The 22,536-nt window shown below is 39.7% G+C and overlaps 1 long non-coding RNA gene across 2 annotated transcripts; it reads right to left on the reverse strand.

Annotated features, from left to right (window-relative positions):
• Positions 1-555: 555 nt before the first annotated feature.
• On the reverse strand, positions 556-11,279 carry LOC135315918 (uncharacterized). 2 transcript variants are annotated; one of them, XR_010375413.1, is made up of 3 exons: positions 11,105-11,279; positions 5,940-6,012; positions 556-1,420 (listed from the first exon to the last, which is right to left on the reverse strand). It is a non-coding gene; the product is annotated as an uncharacterized LOC135315918 (long non-coding RNA). The 2 variants fall into 2 exon arrangements; XR_010375412.1 differs by having other exon boundaries at positions 5,940-6,009; positions 11,105-11,277.
• Between the last annotated feature and the right edge of the window lie 11,257 nt (positions 11,280-22,536).

The following is a 22,536-nucleotide window of genomic DNA, read 5'->3' on the forward strand; positions in this document are numbered from 1 at the left end:
AAGCCAAGAGGCAGTTTTGCTTTGAAACAGCATGTGCAAATGTCTGATTTTTATGGTTGTATAAAGATTGGATGTTGTGGTTACTGACAGGTCATTATGGCATCCACCATCAGGGTGCAATCAATCTTCGTGTTGACCAAACTCCATGAAACTTGCTTAAACACTGTCGTGTATCTTGGCGTGCAGTGTGCTGTCTGACAGGGAAACTTGGAAGCAAATAGAAATTCTAAGAAAATAAGTAGTGACATACAAATCACCACATGTTCTAATATCTGCAGCGTACTCTGTCTTACAAAACAACCAAGTGTCTACATAGTGATTTTCATCTTGGGGACAGAAGAGTGTAAGGGAATATCCTCGTTCCCTCTGAAGGTATGAAGCCAGAGGAAAAAAATCCTCAGTCCTGAAGGATTCATGTCCATGCTTAACCTACTTAGTGAGATAGCAGTATATTGTGTAACTTTTAAATGGCAACAGTAATTTTACTTATACCTGAGAAGGGACAGTTGTTCACTTAAGTAACTTTCAAAAATGGTCTTTTTTTATTTATGACGTTACATAGGTGATAAAAACATAATTGACAAAGGGCCTGTGCCTATACTTCTAAATTACCAGTAAAAAATAATTCTAATGAAGATATTAATACATAATTAATACATGGCAAGTTTATAAATATGACGAGTTAGCTTAGGATGTGACTTATAAGGTTTTGTAGCACACTGAAACAATTTAATTTTTTGTATTCAAGGCAAAAATAACTGAGTTTAAGCAGCACTTTGTGGGAGCTGGAACTCCTATTATAATATTCCAGTTTTCAGAGGATGACAACTAGGAGTCAAATGTGACTTTTCACTTGTATTATTGACTGCAAGGAATGGCTGCATAGCCCACATACCCAGTGCTGATCCCAAACAATTGCATTCCAGTAGTCTGCAGTGAGCGGAAGGAAAGGTCCTTGCTTGAGCCAGTGTAGGCTGGTTCCATTTCTCCCCAGGTTTGCCCTTTGCCCAGAACTGGTGGGGTGTTGAGCACTGGTGTATTCTTGTGGCGCTGTAGTTGCTGTGAACAGTAGCTGTTGTGCTGGCATGACTCTGCATAGTTCAACGTACATGCTGAGGAGAAGGGAGACGTGTGGCCCTGCAAGGCGATGCCTTTGTTTTTTTCACCACTCACCCTTGGGTATTTTTGAAGGAGTAGGTCCTGCTGTTGGTATACAGGAATTTCTACTTCTGCAAAAACAATTGGCAGGTGACAGCCTTTTTTTATAGTATAACCTTTATTTTCTGCTACAAAGAGGTTACGTTGCAGAATCATGAATTCTTTCCTCTTGCCTGGAAGTTTGATTCTGAAGCATCCAGAGTGCTGGCACCATTCTCGTATGACTTCAGCCTGGCACTCATTGCTTTCCTGGTCAGGGTGCCTAGAAATCAAGGTCCAAGTCGGAGATGCTGTTGAAATTAAATTTTCAGTCTGGTTTTGCAAGACTAACGTTACCCTCGCACCACTAGCCAGTGTGTGATAACTTTTACACTAGTGGGCTAGCTTCAACAAAATTTAGATAATGGATGTCTAGAGGAATGCGAATTCTGCTCAAGTAACTGCCAGTGAAGGCAGAGTAGTGATTCCATTAACAGTGTGAACACTAACAGTGTACCGTGACCTCAACTCTTACTGGACATGGGAGAATCTATACCAGTTAATTTTTGGTGATGTATTTACTATGAGTGGAAATTGCTCTAGATTACTTTCCCCTAAGCTGTTCTGACACAGGAGGATGTTTTTCATTTACCTGCTTGTTCTTGTGAAAATGTTAGTAATTTTGAATTAAAGAATTGAATGTGTGATTGGTTCAGCTGTTTCTGGCAGATTTTTTCCCTCCAATTCCTTAATGGTTTTTAATGATGTTCCTTTAAAATGGCTGGTGGAAAATGTGTATTTAATTTAAAAAAAAAAAAAAAAAGGAATTGAATGGAAGTGCTCACACTTAGGGCCAAATGAAACTTTGGATCAGGCAATCCAATGAGATTAAGTTTTGGATTCAGTTGAGTAAGAGCTAAGAAAAGTTGATGGCTGTAGTAAAACTGAAGACCAAAGCAGTGGAACTCTGTACAACCAGTTATGTCATGAGACTGCCAGTACTGGGGATTTGAATCTTGAATGATTATCCAAATAGAGGCTGACTCTGGAATGGTAGGCCTGTGTTTAAACTTCCCTCTGACATTGAGAACAGATTAGCCTACCCTATTCTAAAATGAAATAAAAACATATTGATTTTATTCCAACGGTTTAGGGCAGTGTGCGCTTATCTAACACCTGCTTTCCAACAATCTCATTTGTGGACTGCCGAACTTAATCATGGGCATAAGTCCCGTTCATGGGTTTTATTTTTCCAGCAAAAATTTTTATTATCTGTTAATCTTTTAAATATTGAGAAGACTTCACTATGCCTCACTTCTTAAACTGTAGCATTTTCTCCACATGATTTCTACTGTCACTAAGTACTGGACCTCTTTATTCAGTACATTTCCCTGCCCACCCCCCCCGTCCCCCATCCTCTGCAAAGTTGGTAGTATTGTAGGTTCTGGATTTAGGCTGCCAAAGACCAGGCTGGATGTAGAACCTAGGTATGTTTTGGTTAGAAGGCTTCGCTGGGCTCCAGAATAAGGGTATGCTGTAAATGGAATTATACAGGTAGCTGGGAAGCTGGATAAAAGCCAATAAAAGAAAGAACTAGGAGCCAGATTAGAGAGAAATCTTGCAGGGTACCTAAAATATGAGGTATGGGATGGTTTCTGGGATGGAGCTAAAGTACAGGGATGAAATGATGAGTGAAGCCTAACATTACAAAAATCAGTAGAAATTCAGTTCTACCCAGTACACGTGTGAGGGATATGTTCTCATTCCTAAGAGCACACTAATAGACATCTTTCAGATGTCAAACCAGACTGTACTCCTCTTTATAGGTATGCATGTCTGGCAAGACTAGCACAGATATTGGTCAGTCAAACAGATGTTCTCTAATAAATAACACTCCTTGGTTTGAGCTTTTTATTGGGAGCATTTGCTTCACCGATACTTGTAATGCAGCAGGACTTCTATCGCTCTTGTTTCAATTTTTATCCCCCTTATCCCCCTGCTGCTTTATAGAATAGTTTGTCTTGTAATCCTTTCCTTATTGCTGGAGAGTTGTCCATTTTAAGCCTTGATTCTACTATCAGCTATGCCAGATCAAATCCAGAGCAGCCACTCTGGGGAAGGACGTTCCAATCTGAGCGCTCGTTATATGCTGTCCTTTTTATCAGCAGTGCCAAACAGGAGTAAGTCAATAAAATAATTCTTAAGTATTGCTTTTCTCTCACTGATTTTTTGTGAATTGTACTCGGGCATCAGGTTTTTCAGCAAAACGTTCCTGACTGTAGCTCACAGCTGTCTGCACTATTTGATTAATAAATGCTGTTGCAGGGAATAGCAACCTGCACAACTGTCACCGTGTTAACTGAAGTACAATGTAAAAATAATTATAATAGTCTGACTTTTTTGACAGCAAGAATTATTTTGCAACATGAATATATTGTTATCTCATTTTTGAAAACCTGTGTTAGCCATGAAATTGCAAGGTAATTTGGGTAATCACAGGGAACAACAAAAAGCTAAATTTTGCTTCTCTTCTAGATGATGAGAATCTGACTCTTCCCCTGCCAATTACTATCCAAATATTATGAGCCTGTGTCTCTGTTTGGCAGTGCGATTTGTAGGTCAACTTGAATGTGTGTATTTGCTTACATAGATGTAAAGTTAATATAACTCTACCTTTTGCAGACCTGTAGGAAATAAGCCTTTGATCCATAAATAGGTATTATTTCAGTTTCCTAAATTAGATAACATACGGATTTTGTTTTGAATAAAGAATGTACTGCAGAAAATCATGCTCTATTCAAGTACAATTAAAAGGCAGAACGCTGTCATTTCTGAAGGCAAATATTCATTACAAATAATTTGTTTGGCTCTCATTAGTACAGAAACGGCAATATCATCTACTATATGCTGTGAGTAAAATTAGCTTAGAAATATTTATTTTTAGTGCACTACAAAAATATTTCTGATAATGAGTTTTTAATCATACTGTGATTGTTGTAATCATTGTGCTTCTGAGTCACAGACGCAAGATGGTATATCCTGGAAATAAGTTCAGCTGTTTGGGAACTAGAAATACAGTCCCGTAGTGAAACCCCTTAAAGGGAGATAAAATTGCTGTTGGAAATGTTTGGACATATTAATGTACAGTTCCTTTGGTGTAGTCATCCTAATACTTTGGTCCTGAGTTCCCAGTGTGGGCAAATCTTGTTCCAGTCATGCTTCCAGTATATTTTTCATGATTTTTAACAGAGGACATGCATCTGGACCAGAAATGCGAGGTTAGGACTCATTCTTGCAAGGCTTCACACGTACACTAACATTTAGTATGAGAACAGGCTCATTGAAATAAATATTTAACTTGGGCATTTTGGTAAATTAAGCAAGTGCATCTGCACTGCTTGCAAGATCCGATTTGCCCTCTCCATGGGGCAGGAGATGTGCTGAGGTGAGCTACTTGTTCTCAGCGGACAGGGAGATAACCAAAACTTTTACCAAGCCAGTATGTTGGTTGTGACAAAGTTGGTGGTTTGGGGCGGTGGGGGTTAGACTGGGATTCCTCTGTGTAAATGGTAATTTGCCCAGGGCTGACAGTGAATGTGAAAGAGAGCTTGTAGTTCACAGACCCTATGGCAAGAGCAGAATTTTCTGAGGATGTGGGATTTTGTGTCATTACTCTTTATACAATATTTTAAACTGGTATTTCAATTTATGGCTCCTGTATTGCTTTCAAAGATCTGCTCTAGCATAGTTTGCACTTTCAAAATAAAATAATGATTCTACGTTACATGAATTTTTCTGTGGGTTACTGCAAACACTAGTGGAATGTATATGGACGGTATAATTACATTAGTTAATAGCGTCCCAGATATACTATAAAAAGATTGTAAAATAGGTCAGAGAAATTGTGGAAACTGGAATCTTCCACATTCCTACACATTCCTACAAAGTCTTTTTAAAACACTTTTCTCAATCTGTGTTATTTCAACATTATTTATCTCACTGAAATTCTAGGACTCTGCTCAAATTAAGATGTATAGTTTTAGTCCTGTTTTAAAAACAGTCATGTCATACAGCATACGTTCAACTTCAAAACTTAAACAGAAGGTACGGCACTCTCGTAAAGCACTTCTAAAAGCCTGAGACCAGAAGATGCAGGTGAATTCTCAGGCAGACATGGAATAAATCAGGAGCAAAACAGACTAGCTTAATGAAATAAGAGAATGAACCAGTGTTTATCAGCTTAATCATCAGATAATGAACACTCTGAGTCACCGTCACAAGGAGATGAAACATTACAGAGGAATATGTCAAGTGAAGAGCAACAGGAACACCAAGGCAAGAATACTGAAGGGAGAAGTTTGTTTAAAAAGTGTGGAAAATAGTGGAATACCTAATAATCACGAAGACAAGGGTCTTGGTTTTAGTTATGTTGACAGCTTTAAACTATGTATTTTAGTGAACTGCTTACTGCTGTTTTATAAGTCATAATCAGAAAAAAGGGCAAAGTGCCCCCTGCTCTGTATTGCTGTGGCGCCCCGTGGAGAACGGGGCTTTACCACGAGGTAAATGATAATACTAGATTTTGGCTTGATCTATGCAAAACTACGAGAAGTTCAGTTGAATGGGATCAAATCGCCAAAGTCTGCTTGGACTTTCAGAGTGTGTCCCATCTTGGGTAGATCACATAACTTAAGGTTTTCTGATGCGTTCAGGTGGTGCCTCAGTTGGGGTTACAAACGCTTGTGCTGTTTTGAGGGTATGCATTATTTTAAAATAACTTTTAAAGTATATTTTTGACTTACCTCTTTGACAAAGCTCTCTTGAATTTTCTTTCTCCATAGTGTTGTAGATGTTTTTAAAACTTTAAAGGTCCTGCTGACAGGAAAAAAGGGTTCTTTAGTAACACAGGAACGTGGACTGAAGGAAACAAGCTCCCTAAGATGTGCAGCTGATTGGGAGCTTTGCTGTTTCGTATTGGGGGTTGGACTATGGGAAGGATGATACACAGCTTTCTTTTGATGCAGAAGATGGCCTTATGTTAACAGAGTAGATACGATAGCTAGATTATTTGTCTGGAACGAATTCAGAATGAATACTGGGATTGTTTTGGTACCAGACATCTTGATAAGACACCCGCAAGGCTAAAAATGTAATAATAGTGTAACCATGGTAATGCTGTTGAATTAGAATTGATGTAATGTTAAGAACTAAGATCGATGTAATATTAGATTAGTATGTGGGTTAGAAACTTATTAATGTTTTTGGGATGTACTGTCTGGCGCTCTGGTGCGTGATGGGTGAATTCCTGTTCTTAGAGTGGCTGGCCAAACCCATTTGCCTGTGTGCTAAGGCAGTGAAGACCTTTGTTTTCCTCTGCTTTTGTATGTGCAGGATGGGGCAGGAGGGCAGATTTGAGGCTCTTTCATGCTTCCCCTCCTTTGTGTGGGAAATTCTTGTTACAGAGCCACAATAATATTTGAAACACTTTAGAGCAACATATGTGTGTTGCTCCAGGATATGGGTCAAGCCCATTCCTGAATATAGATTCTACTGAGTTGCCACCTTCACTCCAGGTATCCCATCTCTGTGGGACATTATCAGACTCTTCTCGTTAGTCATGGGTAACTTCCCCCCAAAATCGAGCACAACAGTACTGCCTACAGAAAACAAACTCTTAATCCAATTTATATTAAACTATAGGTTTTTTCTAATAAACCAAATAATATTTGGCACTTTTTAATAGTCCTACCTACCTTCAGAAATGTAGTTTAATCAAAATATCATATTTCTTATTTCCTGCTGCATCATTTGTTGCCTCTTTGGTTCAGGGTACATCACCACAGTTATTTACTACTTTAATTAGCTCTGCATCACTAATCTATGCTGCCTATCATCTTTCTTTAGATAGAGTAACAGTTTGCATTTGTGGAAGAGCATAATGGTTATAGCTGCTGGAGTTCCCTTGACATCTTGCAGCCAATATCTTATGATGTGTTAAGACTTCTGTGCGCCTCACTGCACATGGCTAGAGGATTTAAAGTCAGTGCATTGCAGCCTAATAAGTTTCTTTAGAAACTAAAATATATTCACGAACACTAGATTATGGTGCGCTTACTTTCATGCACGTTGAATAATGGTGCACTATCCCTTTAATGCTACTTGTCCATTTTTTTCTTGGTCAAGTTTTTTGTGTTTGTGTAAAGCCGAGCTGCCAGAACAATTGGAAAAGTGTGGTATTAAGGACTCGGTTTAACAGCTCTGTGGATGTCTGTTGCTGCGAGAAGTTCCAATAATGACAACGTGACGTCTGACTGAAGTGCCAGGTTCCACGCTACCCTAGGTCTTGTGCTGCTCAAAGCGAAGACTGTTTTGCTCTGCACCAATGAAAGAGTAACTTAACTTTTCACTCACCACAACTGGTGTCTGAGGGGTTGCCTCATGCACACTGGGCTGGAACCCCTAAAGCAAAACACAGTCTGTCTCTCTGAAGTCTAGGCCCATCTTGGTGTGCTGCCCATCTTCCCTCTCCCCTTTTGCCCAGGACTGCTCTTCGCCAGTGGAGCTTTCTCTTCATGTATTCGTGGGAAACTAGGCTCTGTGACACAACTACTATAGATTTTCTCTGCTTGTGAGGAGATTGTGTTATCAAAATCACTTCCTCTTGAGCTGGACTCTTGTTTGGAGTCTAGTTAGGAACTTTATTTGTCTCAAGGTTTGTACTTGGTGATCTTTGTCCTTGTCTTATTCCTTGGTGACCTCGAAATGAGGAGTCAGGAAAGTGACTGGTTTTCCTTCTAAATTCTTTTTTTAAAAATTCAGACAAGATCTTTCCTGTAGGGGTTCTAGACATCCAGCAAAGCTCCTACCATGCTGAGTTATTTTAACATGTAACTGCAGTTACACACAGTAATTACACAAAGGAGGCTTCTTGGCTCATATTTTACTGTGTGACAAAACTCCACGCTTTGAAGTGAGGTGCACCCTGCTGGGAAAGGGCTTGGTTCTACCTACAGGACAAAAACGTATGCAACGTGAGAAATGCAGAGCATACTATCAACAGCTTCTCACTTTTTTGTCCTTAAAAATTATTCACATGGTGCAGAAAGAACATTTTGATTTCATTGATTTGTTCTGAGATACTCAAAGTGGTTTCAAGAGGATCAAGATGCACAGTTCCCATTAATTTAAATTGGAATTACCAACAGTTAAATACAATAAATGGTTTGGGGAATCTTGGTTTTGTTTTATTTAATATTATTCAGTGTGATTAACCTGCAGAGCAGGGAACCCTGTGTGCGGTGAGCAGGTGGAATAGTGATTTGTCTCAGTGGCAGCTCTCTTATTTTGTCAGTCCTGGCTTGATTCAGGGTTCAGGAGCTTCTGCATGGCCCACGATGAGAGGCAGCACGTGCGGTGAAAGACTGCCCAGGAAGGTCAGTCATGCTCGCAGATTAGAAGAGCTGCACTCTCGGTTAAAACAACTTCTTTTGCAGGTTGGATGGTGCTCCAGAGTTGAGGACCAACTCTTAAATCTCTTTTATCTCACATAAAAGATCCTGTTTATATCTGTATGTCAGAGAAACAATCAATTCCTGCTGTCCTGTCCTGTATGCCACTGACAATCTGCCCAACTGGTACGTTAGATTCTACTGCTCAGGAAACGCCCTTGTGCCTGTTCCTTGCTGTAGTGCTTCTAGTTAGCTTGGCTCTTCTTTCATTTGCCTATTGTTTCTAATACTTGGGAATAAAACTATGGAGAGAGACACTGAAGCTGTACTTTTAGCTTAATACAAAAGGGCAATGCAGTCGTTATGTTAATAGCTAGGAACTTTAAACACCTCAATTACCTCTCAGGCTTCCTGCATAATGTTTGGCAAGGCATGTGCTCTCCCTGTTTCTTACATATCCCTCCCAGAAGTCATGCATGATCCATATACTCATGAAAGGAAAATTAAAACCGGTGTGCTAAGCTGACTGGAACTGGAGCCAATGTCTTCATCCCCAAAGCTGTGGGAGTGCATCCTTAGAAGTTAGGAATAGTGCTGTCAGTATGATACTTCAATGTGACAATAGCCAAACTACAACTTTTTGTACTTCCAGTAGAAGTCTGAATTTGAAGCATTTCAAAATGGTAAATTCTTAATGCCAAAAGCTGGTTCTAATATATTTATTCACTTAGTGTTTCAGGTGTGTTAGATGGTTTGAAAAGCACGAGCAACAGAGAACCAAAGGACAGCATTCTACTAGAACTACTTTTTTCCATAAATGCACTTGCACAGTTTCTGTTAGCCCAGCTGAGTAAATCATATAAGGGGAAAAACATCATTGTGAAACCCTCGCTAGGCATTAGTACAAAATTGTCTTGGAAGATTAAAAATATTTTAAAACTGAGTTCTGTGAGTGGTGCTTCAGCTAAGCCCATGTTGACATATTCTTCATCTATAAATTACTGGGGGAAACGAATGGTGCCAATCTGGTGTAAGTAAATGATCAGAGCACATCATTTCCACAAAAAGGTAGGTACAGGCTAGAATCAAATTTTGCATCGTGGGTATGAGAGCACTACTCTGGGAAATAAGTACATTAGGGTATGGAGCTTTCTTAGCATCAGCTATTATATCCTTTTAAGCCATATTTCTGATAGTACATTTCCTTCTTGAAAATTGGGAATTTGTTCTATTTTTAAAGAAATGAGCTTATTGCAACTTGGCACACTTTGCTGTGTACACAGCTTTCTGTGCCACACGGGGACCACAGGGCAATTATCAGAGGCATCCATTGAAGGACTTGAGTAATTTGCCAAATGTTATTTTGTTTTCAGATAAAGTAAATAGTTATAGTACTGAAGGGCATTTAAGTGCTCTAACTTTTTTGTTTAGTTTATTTAAATTGTCTTGTTTCTCCTACCCTCTTCTGTCTATGGAGTTTTTTATGTGCTCAGGCACAGTTATGTGACTGACTGCCTTTAATGTCTTCTATGAATCTGAGCATACGGGAGCTCATCCCAAGATGTAGCTGTACAAGGAGGATAATTTAAAGAATGGGGTCAGAGGCTTCGTTAGCAGTTTAAAACACTAGGTCTTCTGTACGAGGAAACTAAATGATGGTTTTGACAGCTGTGGCATTCATTAAATAAAACAATACCTGGTACGAATGGTTTCGCAAAGGCTTGTGTTCTCCCAATAGTAGACTACTCCCTGTATTAACCTGCTGGTGTACTGCAGAAGAGACCCCCAGTCCTACCTCTTGCCCATCCAGATCATCACAGGAAGACCAGAGTCCCTTAATCTGCCTATTTTTCTACGCCTCCAATAACATGGAGAATGTACATCACAAGCCTTTTAATTCTACCTTCTGCTTGCTTCTGATCTTATTTTTAAACTGTTCAGTGTTCCTTTTCAAATGAGAATAAGCACTGCCATGTGTTCCATGTGTGTTAACAAATGTCTTCAATACATACAAGCTGTTCCTTGAACAACAGAGCTAATAAAGCCTTGTTTCCTCTCGATTTGCCTCCCATGTTTCCTGTACTCAGACCAGTGTTGGACCCAGATGGCTGGTCAGGCATGCATTGCTAAGCTGTTGGGTAGGTGCAACATCCCTCCCTTTTCTTTCAGAGCATGCCCTATCTGTCTCCAGCTGCTGTTCATGAAGCTGTTAGGAATGCAACACCCAAGAGCTCTGCTGCTTTGTCATGTGTATTTGTGGCTGGCCAGGTTCGAAAGCCGTTACAGAGGACTGGCAGACATTGTGATCCCATAAGCCTTGTTTCCATAAGGAACCCAGGCTAAAATTACCTCCCATATTACATGGTATTGTATCACATTACTTAATGTGTGTCTTCTGGAAATGATAAATGCCAGGCAGCTTTCATTACCCACAGCACTAAGTGCACTCATAGTCCTTGTTACTGTGATAGTGCCATGAATTCCTAACATTTCCTGCTTTTTTGGAAAGAACTACATACCCTCCTGTGCTGTACAGCTCTGCTCTGTCAGAAAGCGCGCTTCTTTTCCTTTTATGTCCACTTTCCTCTTCTGTTTTCTCTTGCCAGGGGACTGTTAATTCTGTCATAACAGTATACTTAGTTGTCACTACCTCCCAGCTGGTTTTCAGAGAGGAGGAGGTCTCCGTTTGCTGAGGGAGGCAGGGAGGGCAGGGGGGAGTGGAAGTGGTGCAAAGGCTCTCTGCAGTTGACTTGCTCTTCCCTTTTGCTACTGTGCAGAGAATTCTCCATGCTGGCTTCTTTGCTCTGACTGCTTTATCACCTTCAGCAGCCAGCCTTACCTAATCCAAGCCGGTGTCAATCAAAGCTCCCTCTCCTCCTGCACTTATATCTTTCCTTACTTTCAACTTTTCACTGTTTTCAACACCTTCTTGTGTCTCTACTGACAAGTGCTTTTGAACAGATGCTACACTGCACCTTGTCAGATCTGTATAGAAATATGCATCTGGATGACTTTTCTGCATGCAAGAAAAAGAATTGGCATCCTTTTATATATCAAATAATGGATTCAAGGTAGTTTAAGTTGGAACTAAACAGGAGTGATTCTTTTGAGACTCTGATTACTACTCTTCATAGTATACAGTACTGCTGTTCATAGTGAAATATTAATATTTTCATGTGATTTTGTAGCAAATGTAACATGGTGAAACTGACATAATGCTCACCATTTCTGAAAGGCTGAATGTCTAAAAATGATGATAGGCAGGTCCCTTTCAGTAATAACAAATGTTTGAATTCATAGTAACTGACCCACAGCTGCTTGTGGAGTTGTAGGGTTGACTGTTCTGTTGATTTCTCCCACCCCAATCATACGTGTGCTCTGCAATGTATTTAATTACCTCTTTGATCCTGACCCAGTCCTCTTCCTAGACTTGGTGAAGAAAAACAGAGGAGAGACACAGGTGTTAAGGTATTCAGACTAAACTCATTGTTAACATAGAAAAGCAAATGAATAGACATCTTCTCCTCCCACTTCCCTTCAATTGTTAGCCCTTGCTATCTACTGTATCGACGATGGGTTTTTCTGACTTCTCACACCACCACCCCAACCTTTCCTCTTTTGGTAGCATCTTCTCCTGGGCTTTACAGGTGCGTCTAAATCTTAGTGGTGTTAGCATCAGACTAACTCCAGCTACTGAGTTCCTTTAATACCAGAATTTGAGAGCAGGATGAATGAATCCCTTCATCTAAAGTAGTTCGTGTTTTAACATTGTTCGTCCCTGGTGGATTGCTGCCCACCAGTATCGAGGTGGCTGGATTGCTGTATGTGAAAACAGCAGGCTGTGGAGCATGCAAAGCTTCATCAGCCTGTTTTGCATTAGGGTCATAGGAGGTGGTTAAAGGCTTTGTACATTTAAATGATTTTCATTATCTTGTCACAGTTGATTCTTGGTCTCAAATATACTTTAGTTTTCCTCACCTCTGAAGTTGTCCTTAGAACAGTGTTCTTGAGGGTAACAAAGGTGAATCCAGTTTTCTATTTTTCATCTCTCTTTGTAATTTTGTGTTGTGCTTTTATAGAATGACTTGTCATGGAAAAGAAAATGGCTATTGGCAAGCTGGTTTTTTTTTTTTAAAAAAAACAACCAAAAACAACCCACCTACCAAAAAACCTAACAAAACTCCCCACAAACCACCAAAGAAAAACCCCAGTGAAACAAAAAACCCCCAGGGTTTATTTGTCAGGTAAATAGAATGAACTAATATGGTCAGCAAACTGGCAAGCTGTTTGCTTTGTTGTTTAGCCTTTGACTTCTGAGGCTGGAGTTGACTTTCTGGGGGCATTTTACTGCCTTGACACATGCTTATGTGACCAGCTCTTCCCCTAATGTGAGGGAAAAGTAAACCTTGCACACAGTGCCAGGTCATGTATCTTAAGCTTATTCTATGTGGTCCTGTTCATTTTTGAGTCTTGTCATCTATTATGTGAGGTTATTTGTCCATCCCCATTCAAATAACTGTCTTGAGATACTCAGTCCCTGATGGCAGATGTGCAAGTATCAGTATGATCTTAAAACCTTATCTGCCGTTTTATGGGTTGTGTTCTGGACCTCCGGTGCTGGTAAAGGCCAGCGTTTGTTTGGTGCATTCTGCTCTGGGCTGGTGGTTTTTCACATCACATCTTTGAACTGTTGTACTTTGTTATTTGTTTTGTGTTGGTATGGGTGACTTATTATTCATAGCAGAACTGAACTACCACCTTAAAATGAACGCTGAAAGTTGTTGCTTTTCCTTTTTAACGATTTAATTTGGGACGTATTTGAGAGTGTATTACTATTAAAGCCTCACCAGCCAAAGTTTCCCTTAGGCAAAGAGCAGCAGTATGATGTGTTGTGCTTTCATATTGTGATAGTTGCAGGATATCAAGAGTAATCTTAACACTGAAGGAGGTATCAGGTGAGAAGAACCTTAGAGCTCTGAGTCTGCATTCCAGTGCGTTACAAACTGATACATGGACCTACTTTGGGTCTTTTGAGTAGTTGAGCCTACACTTTGGCATTGTTCCAGTGTTCACAAAGCCATTAATTTCTGATTAAATGCAGTAATGCAGGATGAGAGTCATCCTTCATAACATGAGGTATGTTCATAAGTCTGCACAGAGCTGAAGCCTCCAGGAATGATTCCCTGTATCACTGAAACCAGGCAGAGTGCTACAGTGTGCTTCAGTGGATGACTGGACTGGGATATAAAATACAGGCTGTAGCAGGAAGTTTGGCTCGATTGATTCTGGACATAATGGAAGGAGAAAATAATTAGAAAGGATTTGGCTGGAGAGCAGAGGTGTTTTGAGGCATGGTCTGGAGGTATTAAAGTCTATAAAAAGATGTAAGCTTCATCAGTGTTTGACCTTTTTGAGTGGAACTTAGAAAAACCCTTGGAGTCTAGAAGCCATTATGGCAAATATTTTTTACACAAGAATTTTTTTTTTTTGCAAAAATTACTGTTGTACCAGACATGAAGATTCTAACTGTGCTGACAGACAGAATGGCCAAGCCTCTGCACCTGGAGTGGCTCGTTGGTAGTCTAGTGATTGAGTTCATTCAGCTGTAATATCTGGTTGCTTTTAAAATAAGTTTTTTTCTTTTATCTGTTTTTTGTGCTTTTTTAGAAAAAAAACATGAGCTCTAAATGCAAAATCTTGGATTCAGCTTTGGAAACTGAGCACATGGCTCTTGTGTGGAGACCTGTTTAAGGCAATAGGGTTTTTTGTTTGTGTCCATTTGCATGGAACAGCATTCAAGATTAGGCTTCAGTGTAGTCTATCAATCCATAAATATCTGTTACAGATAAATTCTCAGGTAAAATCAATGGTACTGTTCACGAGGGAAAGCATAAGCATTACTCAGTGACTCTAAATGTTCAGATTAGTACCCAGACCAAGGCCCCCAAGTTGTTTTTTTTAAATACTAAAAATAATCATCTTCCCCCCTATATCAGCAGTGTGGTTATGAGCACTGCCCTTGAAGGCAGACAGCAGACAATCTGATTGCTTTTCAAATTGAATGCCTCACCTGCTGTTTGTAAACGTGTTCTTCTCTCATTTACCCTGTTACTGAACAAACAGTCATTGATTTCTGTTGCATGTGTTTTTTAAAGCAGCAACATCCAAGATTGGACACAAATGCGGAGCCTGTCTGCTTAGTGAGGTATCCAGCTTAAAATTGCAAACTCCTTAAACTGTAGCTGGTCCTTTTTATTGTTACTGATTCTGCTAATAAGGAGAATGAACACAGCTGAAGAGAACGCAGGTTATTAATGCACATCTGCCCTGGAAAATGTGAATTTGGAAATTCAGGGTGAATTGCATTTGACTTGAATATAGGTAAAGGAAAGCTCTACAGCAGAAAAGTGCTGAGACTGTATGAATGTATATGTGCCACTTCTTCCATTAGAATAGGATAAATTGCAAACCTACTGATGCCAGGGTTGTGGCAGAGGACAAAGTTTGTTCATTGTTCTGGAACAGGATCTGTGTTTTCAGTTAGAAAAAGACACATTGGATTTATCAAATGCAGGCTTTGTATTTTGTAGGGATTGTGTATATCCTTAATGGTATGTGTTCGGGTTTTTTTGTTCTGCTTTTGTTGTCCGTCACTTTTAAGATGTGTCTGTTTTATTGGTTCGCTTTTTCTGTTGCTGCAACTTTGATTTTGTAATCATACCGGGAGGCCTCTAGCTCATCCTACCTGTTGCGTTAGGCACCATGCAAATATAAAATGGAATATAGGCTTAGTTTCCATGTAATAGCGTTGCTGACACGCAAGTCAAAGTGTGGGTGAAGGAGATTTAACCAAAAACCAGAAGATGAAGAAAAGCAGAGACTTAAGCTGTGATTTTCGAAGGTCAAACTGCTTTTTTATTTTTTTTTTTTAATTTCTTAAAGTATCCCTAGTAATTGAAATATGAGTACAAAGTAGAAATCTGCTTCAGGATGGGATTAACTCAAGTGCTGAAGTTAAGTCTAGCTTGCATTTAGATTTCAGAAACAGAAATTAACTTAGCGTTCTGGTCTGAACTGTCATCTAATGTAGGTGCCCAAAATTCCCCTGTGGCTCTCCACTGACTATGTATGCCGTCTAGAACTGGCTAATGTAATTATGTACAATCAAATGCAAGACTCCTGAGTTCATGTAGAAATGAGCCTTCTGCATCCTTACAGCGTTTTCATTTATAAATGACAAGATGCTGGTGTGAGACTGAGCAGTATGATATATTTCATTTCAGCATTAAAGGATTACTTGATTATGCTGTTCTGCAGTTAGATTCAAAGTATTTGCTACTCTTCATGTGAATACTTATCTCCATATCTTGGAGCGAAGTGGCTTCACAGGTGTGTCGAAGGAGTGCCTTACATTAACTATTCCACATGTTAAAGAATACTATAGCGTTTTCGATTTCTTGCCTTGGCCATAAGCCACATTTGTTTCTTCACAATAGAGATAATCAGTGCTACTGATGTGACAATATATAATTAAGGCATGTGGAGTTACAAGCAGTTTTATTGAAGAGAATATACAATAGTATTGTGCAAATTCATTAAAAGGTGGGCTGCGTTCTTCCTTATACAAATATGAGATTTGTGTTTGGTGAGCAATTACTTGCCGTCAGAGGAAGGGTCTTAGGCTTCTAGGGCCAAAAGTTTTACAGTCTTAAATGCGTGGAAATCTATTGACAGTAAAACCAGGCTGATTTACACCACCAAAGAATGAATTGCAGCTTTTCTCTACTTCGGATGGTGTTGCATATTATTAATTACATACCCTCGTTCGAATGTATGTAGAACATTCTAGCAAGTCTTGCTGCCAATGTGCTGACTAAACTGTTTACTGTTTGTAGATGATTCTGACTTCATAAACTTTTCCCTACTGGAATGTTCACCACAGAGTGTACTTCACAAGTCTGTGGACAGAGTAAATTGCCTTGACCGGTTGTGCCCAGGTGCCATGATGCTTTTCAGGCTAGCAGCCTGTACAGAGAAGAGCAAGGCACGCGTAGCTGTGGCCCTTACAGTGGGTTATATCCAGATACAAGCAAATTAGACTTAGACTAATTGGTAAGAGCCCATGTCTGTACAGATTCACAAGGTGTATGCAAACGTAATTCTAAGTACTTCAAAATAGTATATTCCCTCATAGCTGTATCCTTTGTAAATAATTGTGTTAAGGAATTCTTCATGTTTTGGACTGAGTTTTACAGCACAATTAGAAGAGAGAAAGGATGAGGAACCCCTGGTTTGGATTGTAAGACAGAGTACAGAAATCTGAAATAAAATCTTAAAGAAAACACAATTTTACTATAAGGTTTTCTGAAACTTACTGCTGGAAAAAATGTCAAAATAAGCATTGCTTTCCTAAGCCTTGCACGAGGATTAAAAGGGGGGGGGAAGCAGCAGGCTTGTATGAGTCTGGGCTTGTCTTCCAGGTCTAGCGCTGCTCAACTGTCACAAATTGTTGCTGTCACAACGTTAAGTATCACCTGAGATTGTGTCTCTTGTTCCTTAGCAATTAAATGCTGAAGTTTGTTACATATATTCTTTAGACATCGTCTATAGCTGCCACTGTTCCTGTTATAGATACTAATTATATGTCAGTGAAATTCAGTATGGATGCTCATAGGGGAATGAGTCAGCTGATGAGACTTCTGCATGTATACTTACCTCCGGGGCTAACCATTTAATTGAATCTAAAATCAATTTTCAATTAGTGGCAGTTTGGTACCTTATATTAGCTGTTAGAATTGTGAATAAAAGTAAAGAGAAAAGCATGCAAATCTATAATTACTTTTACCTTAATGAAATGAACATTAGCAGTATTAGGAAGAGATGTGCTGAGCACTTAAGAAAGAGTTCAGAAGGATAGTCGACACTGATCTGTCTAGAGATGCTAACCTTTACCAGGCTGGCGATGTGCTTGCAATTACTGCATTTATCAAGGCCAGAGCAGCTAGATAGAAATTTTGGCTGCTGTTTGAGAAACAGTGCATCCCTACACGATGCACCTGCGTTTTAGGTTATTTTCCCTCTTGAAATGGAAAGAAAAACTCATGGTAGGTCAGTCAATGCTTGGGTCTTAAACCAGCTCTGCCACTGGAAAAAGATAAGCTGGAAGCCCCAAACTGAATTTCTCTGTGAGAGAGACTTGACAGGCCTTATTTAGACAAAAATGATTTAAAAATGTATAAATGGCATGTGTGTCTGAAACCCTGGAGAATATAACTGCTACAAGTGGAGTTTCTGTTACTAGTTGTTTTAAAAGTTTCTAAGATCTTGTCTGGTTTTTCAGTAGGTTGGAGGATATTTGTCTTCTAGTGCAAGACACCTAGACCATGTCCCATGAGTGCACCTACATCACCTCATAGTTGAGATCTGGTCAATAATCTTGCATTCAATTCCATACTGCAAGCCTATTCCAGAGCTACCATTATTTTGCAACCATTGCCTTTTAGGCTATTCGTTTTAAATTGTTGCAACATAAAATCAATACAAAGCAGCAGGGCTCAAATGGTAAACACTGAAAACGGGAATGCTGTTTCTTCTGCTAACCCTTCCACATGTGTGTTCATTATTTTTAGCACTGGGATTGTGTGTTTCTCTTCCCCAATTTCCAATAAGTTCTGTGGTTCTGTAAACAGCCTAGGTGATTTTCTCTCAAGTGTTTCAGTAGAAAGTCTGTCCAGGTCTTTCACAGGCTTTTGGGATGTGACTGACAGTGGAGAAGCAGTTGGAATGTTATAAGGACAAAGTGGATGGTCTTCATATTTTGTTACTTTTCTGCATTACATAGCAGCATAGACTGGGTTGGAAGGGACCTTTGAAAGTCATCTAGTCCAACCCCCCTGCAGTGAGCAGGGACATCTTCAACTATATCAGGTTGCTCAGAGCCCTGTCCAACCTGACCTTGAGTGTTTCCAGAGATGGGGCATCTGCCACCTCTCTGGGCTACCTGGGCTAGTGTTTCACCACCCTCATTACAGGGGCGGGCGGAAATTCTTCCTTATATATAGTCTAAATTTACCCTCTTTTAGTTTAAAACCATCACCCCTTGTTCTACTGCAACAGGCCCTGCTAAAAATTCTGTCCCCATCATTCTTATAAGTCCCCTTCAGGTACTGGAAGGCTGAACAACCCCAACTCTCTCAGCCTGTCCTCGTAGGAGAGCTGCTACAGCCCTCAGATTGCTTTTGTGGCATCTCTGAACCTGCTCCAACAGTTCGGTGTCCTGCCTGTGCTGAGGACTCCAGAGCTGGATGCAGTACTCCAGGTGGGCTCTCAGTGGACTGTCCCACTAAAGGACAAGTAGGCAGCATTAAACCCCCACAGTCTGCCCAACATCCACCCCCCCCACCCCCCCCCCCCAAAAACAAAACAAAACAAACAAAACAACAGACTAACCCCAACCAACCAAAAACCCACCACCACAAACATGCATCACAAGTTATGAAGGTAATTTAACAATGCACGTGTGGTATCTGAAGTATGAATTAGTGAGATCTTTTCACTTTGAGCAGCACTGTCAGCTGTAGACTCTTTTAATATTCACCCCAAACTCTATATAACTACAGTAGCAAGAAATTCCCCAACAAGATCTGAATATAGGATCTTGCTACTTGAGCACCTACTTATATGCCTCTTCCTTAGCTGTATTTTAAAAACACAGGGATGGCATGGAGCACTGGCTGATCGTCTTATTGCTGTGTGCATTTCTGAAACTGCTATTGCATTTCTTAATGACACAGTTGAATTTTGTTTAGGTTTGTTAAAAATGTTATGGCTGCCATGATTCCACTTCTAGCAGGAGTACTTCTCTGCTACTGCTGGACTTGAAAGCCTGTGTCCCATCCTGCAGCAAACGCAGAGCAAGTGCATTTGCAGTAAGCGGGGCTTTGTCTCTTTGGTCTCCTGTTAGTTCTAACAACACCCAATTTCTGCCTTGCTCCCTGGTGAGTGTTAGAGTAGCCCCAGAGCTACACTGATTTAGTCTGATGGCTTAAGGCCCCTGGGGCTGTTCCTTGAGCAAGGGTTGGACAAGTTGCTGGAGATTCCCCCATCATACTCATTCTTCCTTGGTTGTTCCCTTCATACAGACTGGCACCGTATCGATTCTTTGCTACTGGGATGGTCCCCAGAGAACGGACCGGTGCTGTTTGCATGCTGATGTGTCAGTGTCCTTTGTAGTTCTTCCTACTCCAAGTCAAATATAGGTAGTAAAGGAAAAGTTGGAAGAAAGTTTGTATGCTCCTGAGGATTTTCTTTGCTGTCTTAATGCTGTTATCATTGGCTGGGTAATATGTATGGCTTTCTTCAAGTATACTGTGGCTACAAAGGGCCTTGATTTAGCATTCAAGCTTAAATCTCTTCCAGTTATGTCAAAGTTCAGTTCTAAGGCTGGATCTTAGTTTTCTGTCTCAGCCTCATTTCTACCATTTACAGTAATAATTACAGTAAATCATGGCAAAAAGGCCATCTCTTGTGCTGCAGTTTAAATTGATTTCCTGTAAAAAGTCCCATTTATATATTGATTAGCATATTTTTTTGTGGATTGTTATAGAAATTGATTTTTTTTATTTTAAAAGAATTTTTTAGGTATGTGTGACACTTCTAAGGAGCGAAGAGCATTTTTTTATTACAGTTTCTTTTTAAGCTTGGCAGTTAGGGCAGTTTGAAGGTGAGAGAATTCCTTTGAAGTCTGTGGGGTTTTTTACTACTGGATTGCTCAATAAGCTTGCTGGGGGAAAAGAGGGAAAATAGGTGCCTATTGATCTTCTATATTAATCTGAGTAGTTAATGCTATATTTTCTTTCCCTTCTCTGCTCCATAGACCCATAAGACTCTGGTTTTGAATTAACTGTTGTGAAGCAGTCCTGTTTGCAACCAAAAGAAGGATGTTTGGTGGCCCCATCCTATTGGCTTTGACAGAATCTGGATGAAGACCTCAGTGTTGCAGTGAGCGAGTAACCTGCGTTAGGGAGGTAGCAGTGGTAACAGGATGCTCTTGTTGAAACAGCACATAAAATACATAGTGACAAAGATTAGCAAGGATGCGGTATGTGTAGGGAAAGGCAGCTGCTGTGAAGGTGCAGCCTTCGCTGTACAGAAGATTTCAGTACTGTTTTATAGGCAGATGCCTGACCAACAAATCTTGAAAATGTTGGTTGTATGAGATGTATTTCTTGTATTTTCTAGTGCATCTTAACAAGGAGCAACACAGAAGAGCCAACTCTTCCACGTTGGTGCTCTGGGTCTTCAAAAGGAAAAAAAACCAGTCAATAAATACTTAACACTAGTATGAATTACGTAAGATAAAATATGCAATTGTTCCTCCCTATAACAGAGATTAATAGGTCTGGATATGGAATGCCATAAAAAACAAAATACCCTGAATCTTTACAAGCAAAACAGCATTAGCTGTGAAGAAATGAATGTTTGCAATTGTTCCTACAAATTTCTGGATGTTTATCGAAATGTTAAATGGGCCTCTGTGTGAGAAGCCATTGGCAACTGTAACTAAATTTTCCCTAAACATATATAATTTATGGCATGCTTCTCTGTAATAAGTAAGACTTTAAAGGCTTAAGGATCTTTAGATGTACTGCAGCAATGTCTTAATAAGCTTCTGCATCTTACTGAGTACTTCAGTTATCTTTAATGACTTTTACTGTTCAAGTGTTCTAAAAGTTTATTTACCAGTTCCTGTTTACATTAATTAGTATGGTTATTTCAAAATCAAAACATTTACAAGCACTTTAGTTGAAGAGATCTTATTCTTATCTCATTTTATAAAGTTCCAAAATTTATTGTTTCACACCAATATTGGCTGCTGCAAGTGGAAAAAAATGTATATAATTTCTGTCCCTGAGCCAAATAAAAGGAGCTGTGTGTAATGCTGTGGAGAAAAATCACCAAAAAGAAAACATTGCAGAGACCCCTCCATCATCTTTCAAACTTTTATTCGGCTAGTGATGGTGGGCTAATAAAGTTTGTGGTACAGCAGTGAAAAGGCTGGTGCTGGGCACACTAGAAAATCAGAGCATATAGCAAGGTTGTGCTTTTCATGCTGACTCAGTTAACAGCAGTTTTCTGGTGAGACCAGTGCTCTGTCAGCACGGTCTTTGTCTCATCTATCAGCACCAAGGTAACACCAGTTTCCAACATAATTTTAGAGGGGAATAGCTGATGTGAATGATGCCTCTCTTCCTTCAGTGACTACAAAGATAAAGTAGGGAGTGGTCTGCTGTCTTGCACCTGGAATATTTATTTATGTATGCGGAAAATCTTCCCAGAAGATGTTGCCAGAGTGCTGGGAGCTTTGTGAAACTGAAATTCCTTATTTCACTATGTCACTTAATCCATATTGCATAGCTGTTTTTTTCCTTCAACGCTTTCATTGACAGAGCATTGTTATTCTCAGAACCTTCAACTGCCCCCGATAACTCCGCTGAAGAATAATCAGTCTGGGAATTTTGTAACTAGGTGTAATTTGCAACCCCCCTGTTTTTTTTAGCTCTGTGCATTGATTATTGCTGCTTAACATTTAAAGATAAATTAATGCTGTGACACACAAGAATTGGCATAATAAATAGGAAGCTTGCCAAGCCGTTCGTTAGGTTCAGATAGAACTAGCCTGTGTGCACTTGTGCACATCCTGCAATTTGTGCAACATTGTCCGATACAGATAACACTCTGCAAATACAGAATAGGCATCTTTATTACTCTTCTGGTGACTTCAATATTTTAAAATTTATATTCACCAGAGACAAGATGTCTTGGATCGTCTAATTCTACATTTGAACCTGACAGTCCTTTACAAGCAAGGACAGCTCAGCAGTGAATACTAAATTGTAAAAATAAGGAAGAGTTCTTTCAAAGGGCAGAATACATTGGTAATGTCATGTGT

The sequence above is a fragment of the Phalacrocorax carbo genome, chromosome 16, assembly GCF_963921805.1.
Source record: "Phalacrocorax carbo chromosome 16, bPhaCar2.1, whole genome shotgun sequence".
NCBI lineage: Eukaryota > Metazoa > Chordata > Aves > Suliformes > Phalacrocoracidae > Phalacrocorax > Phalacrocorax carbo.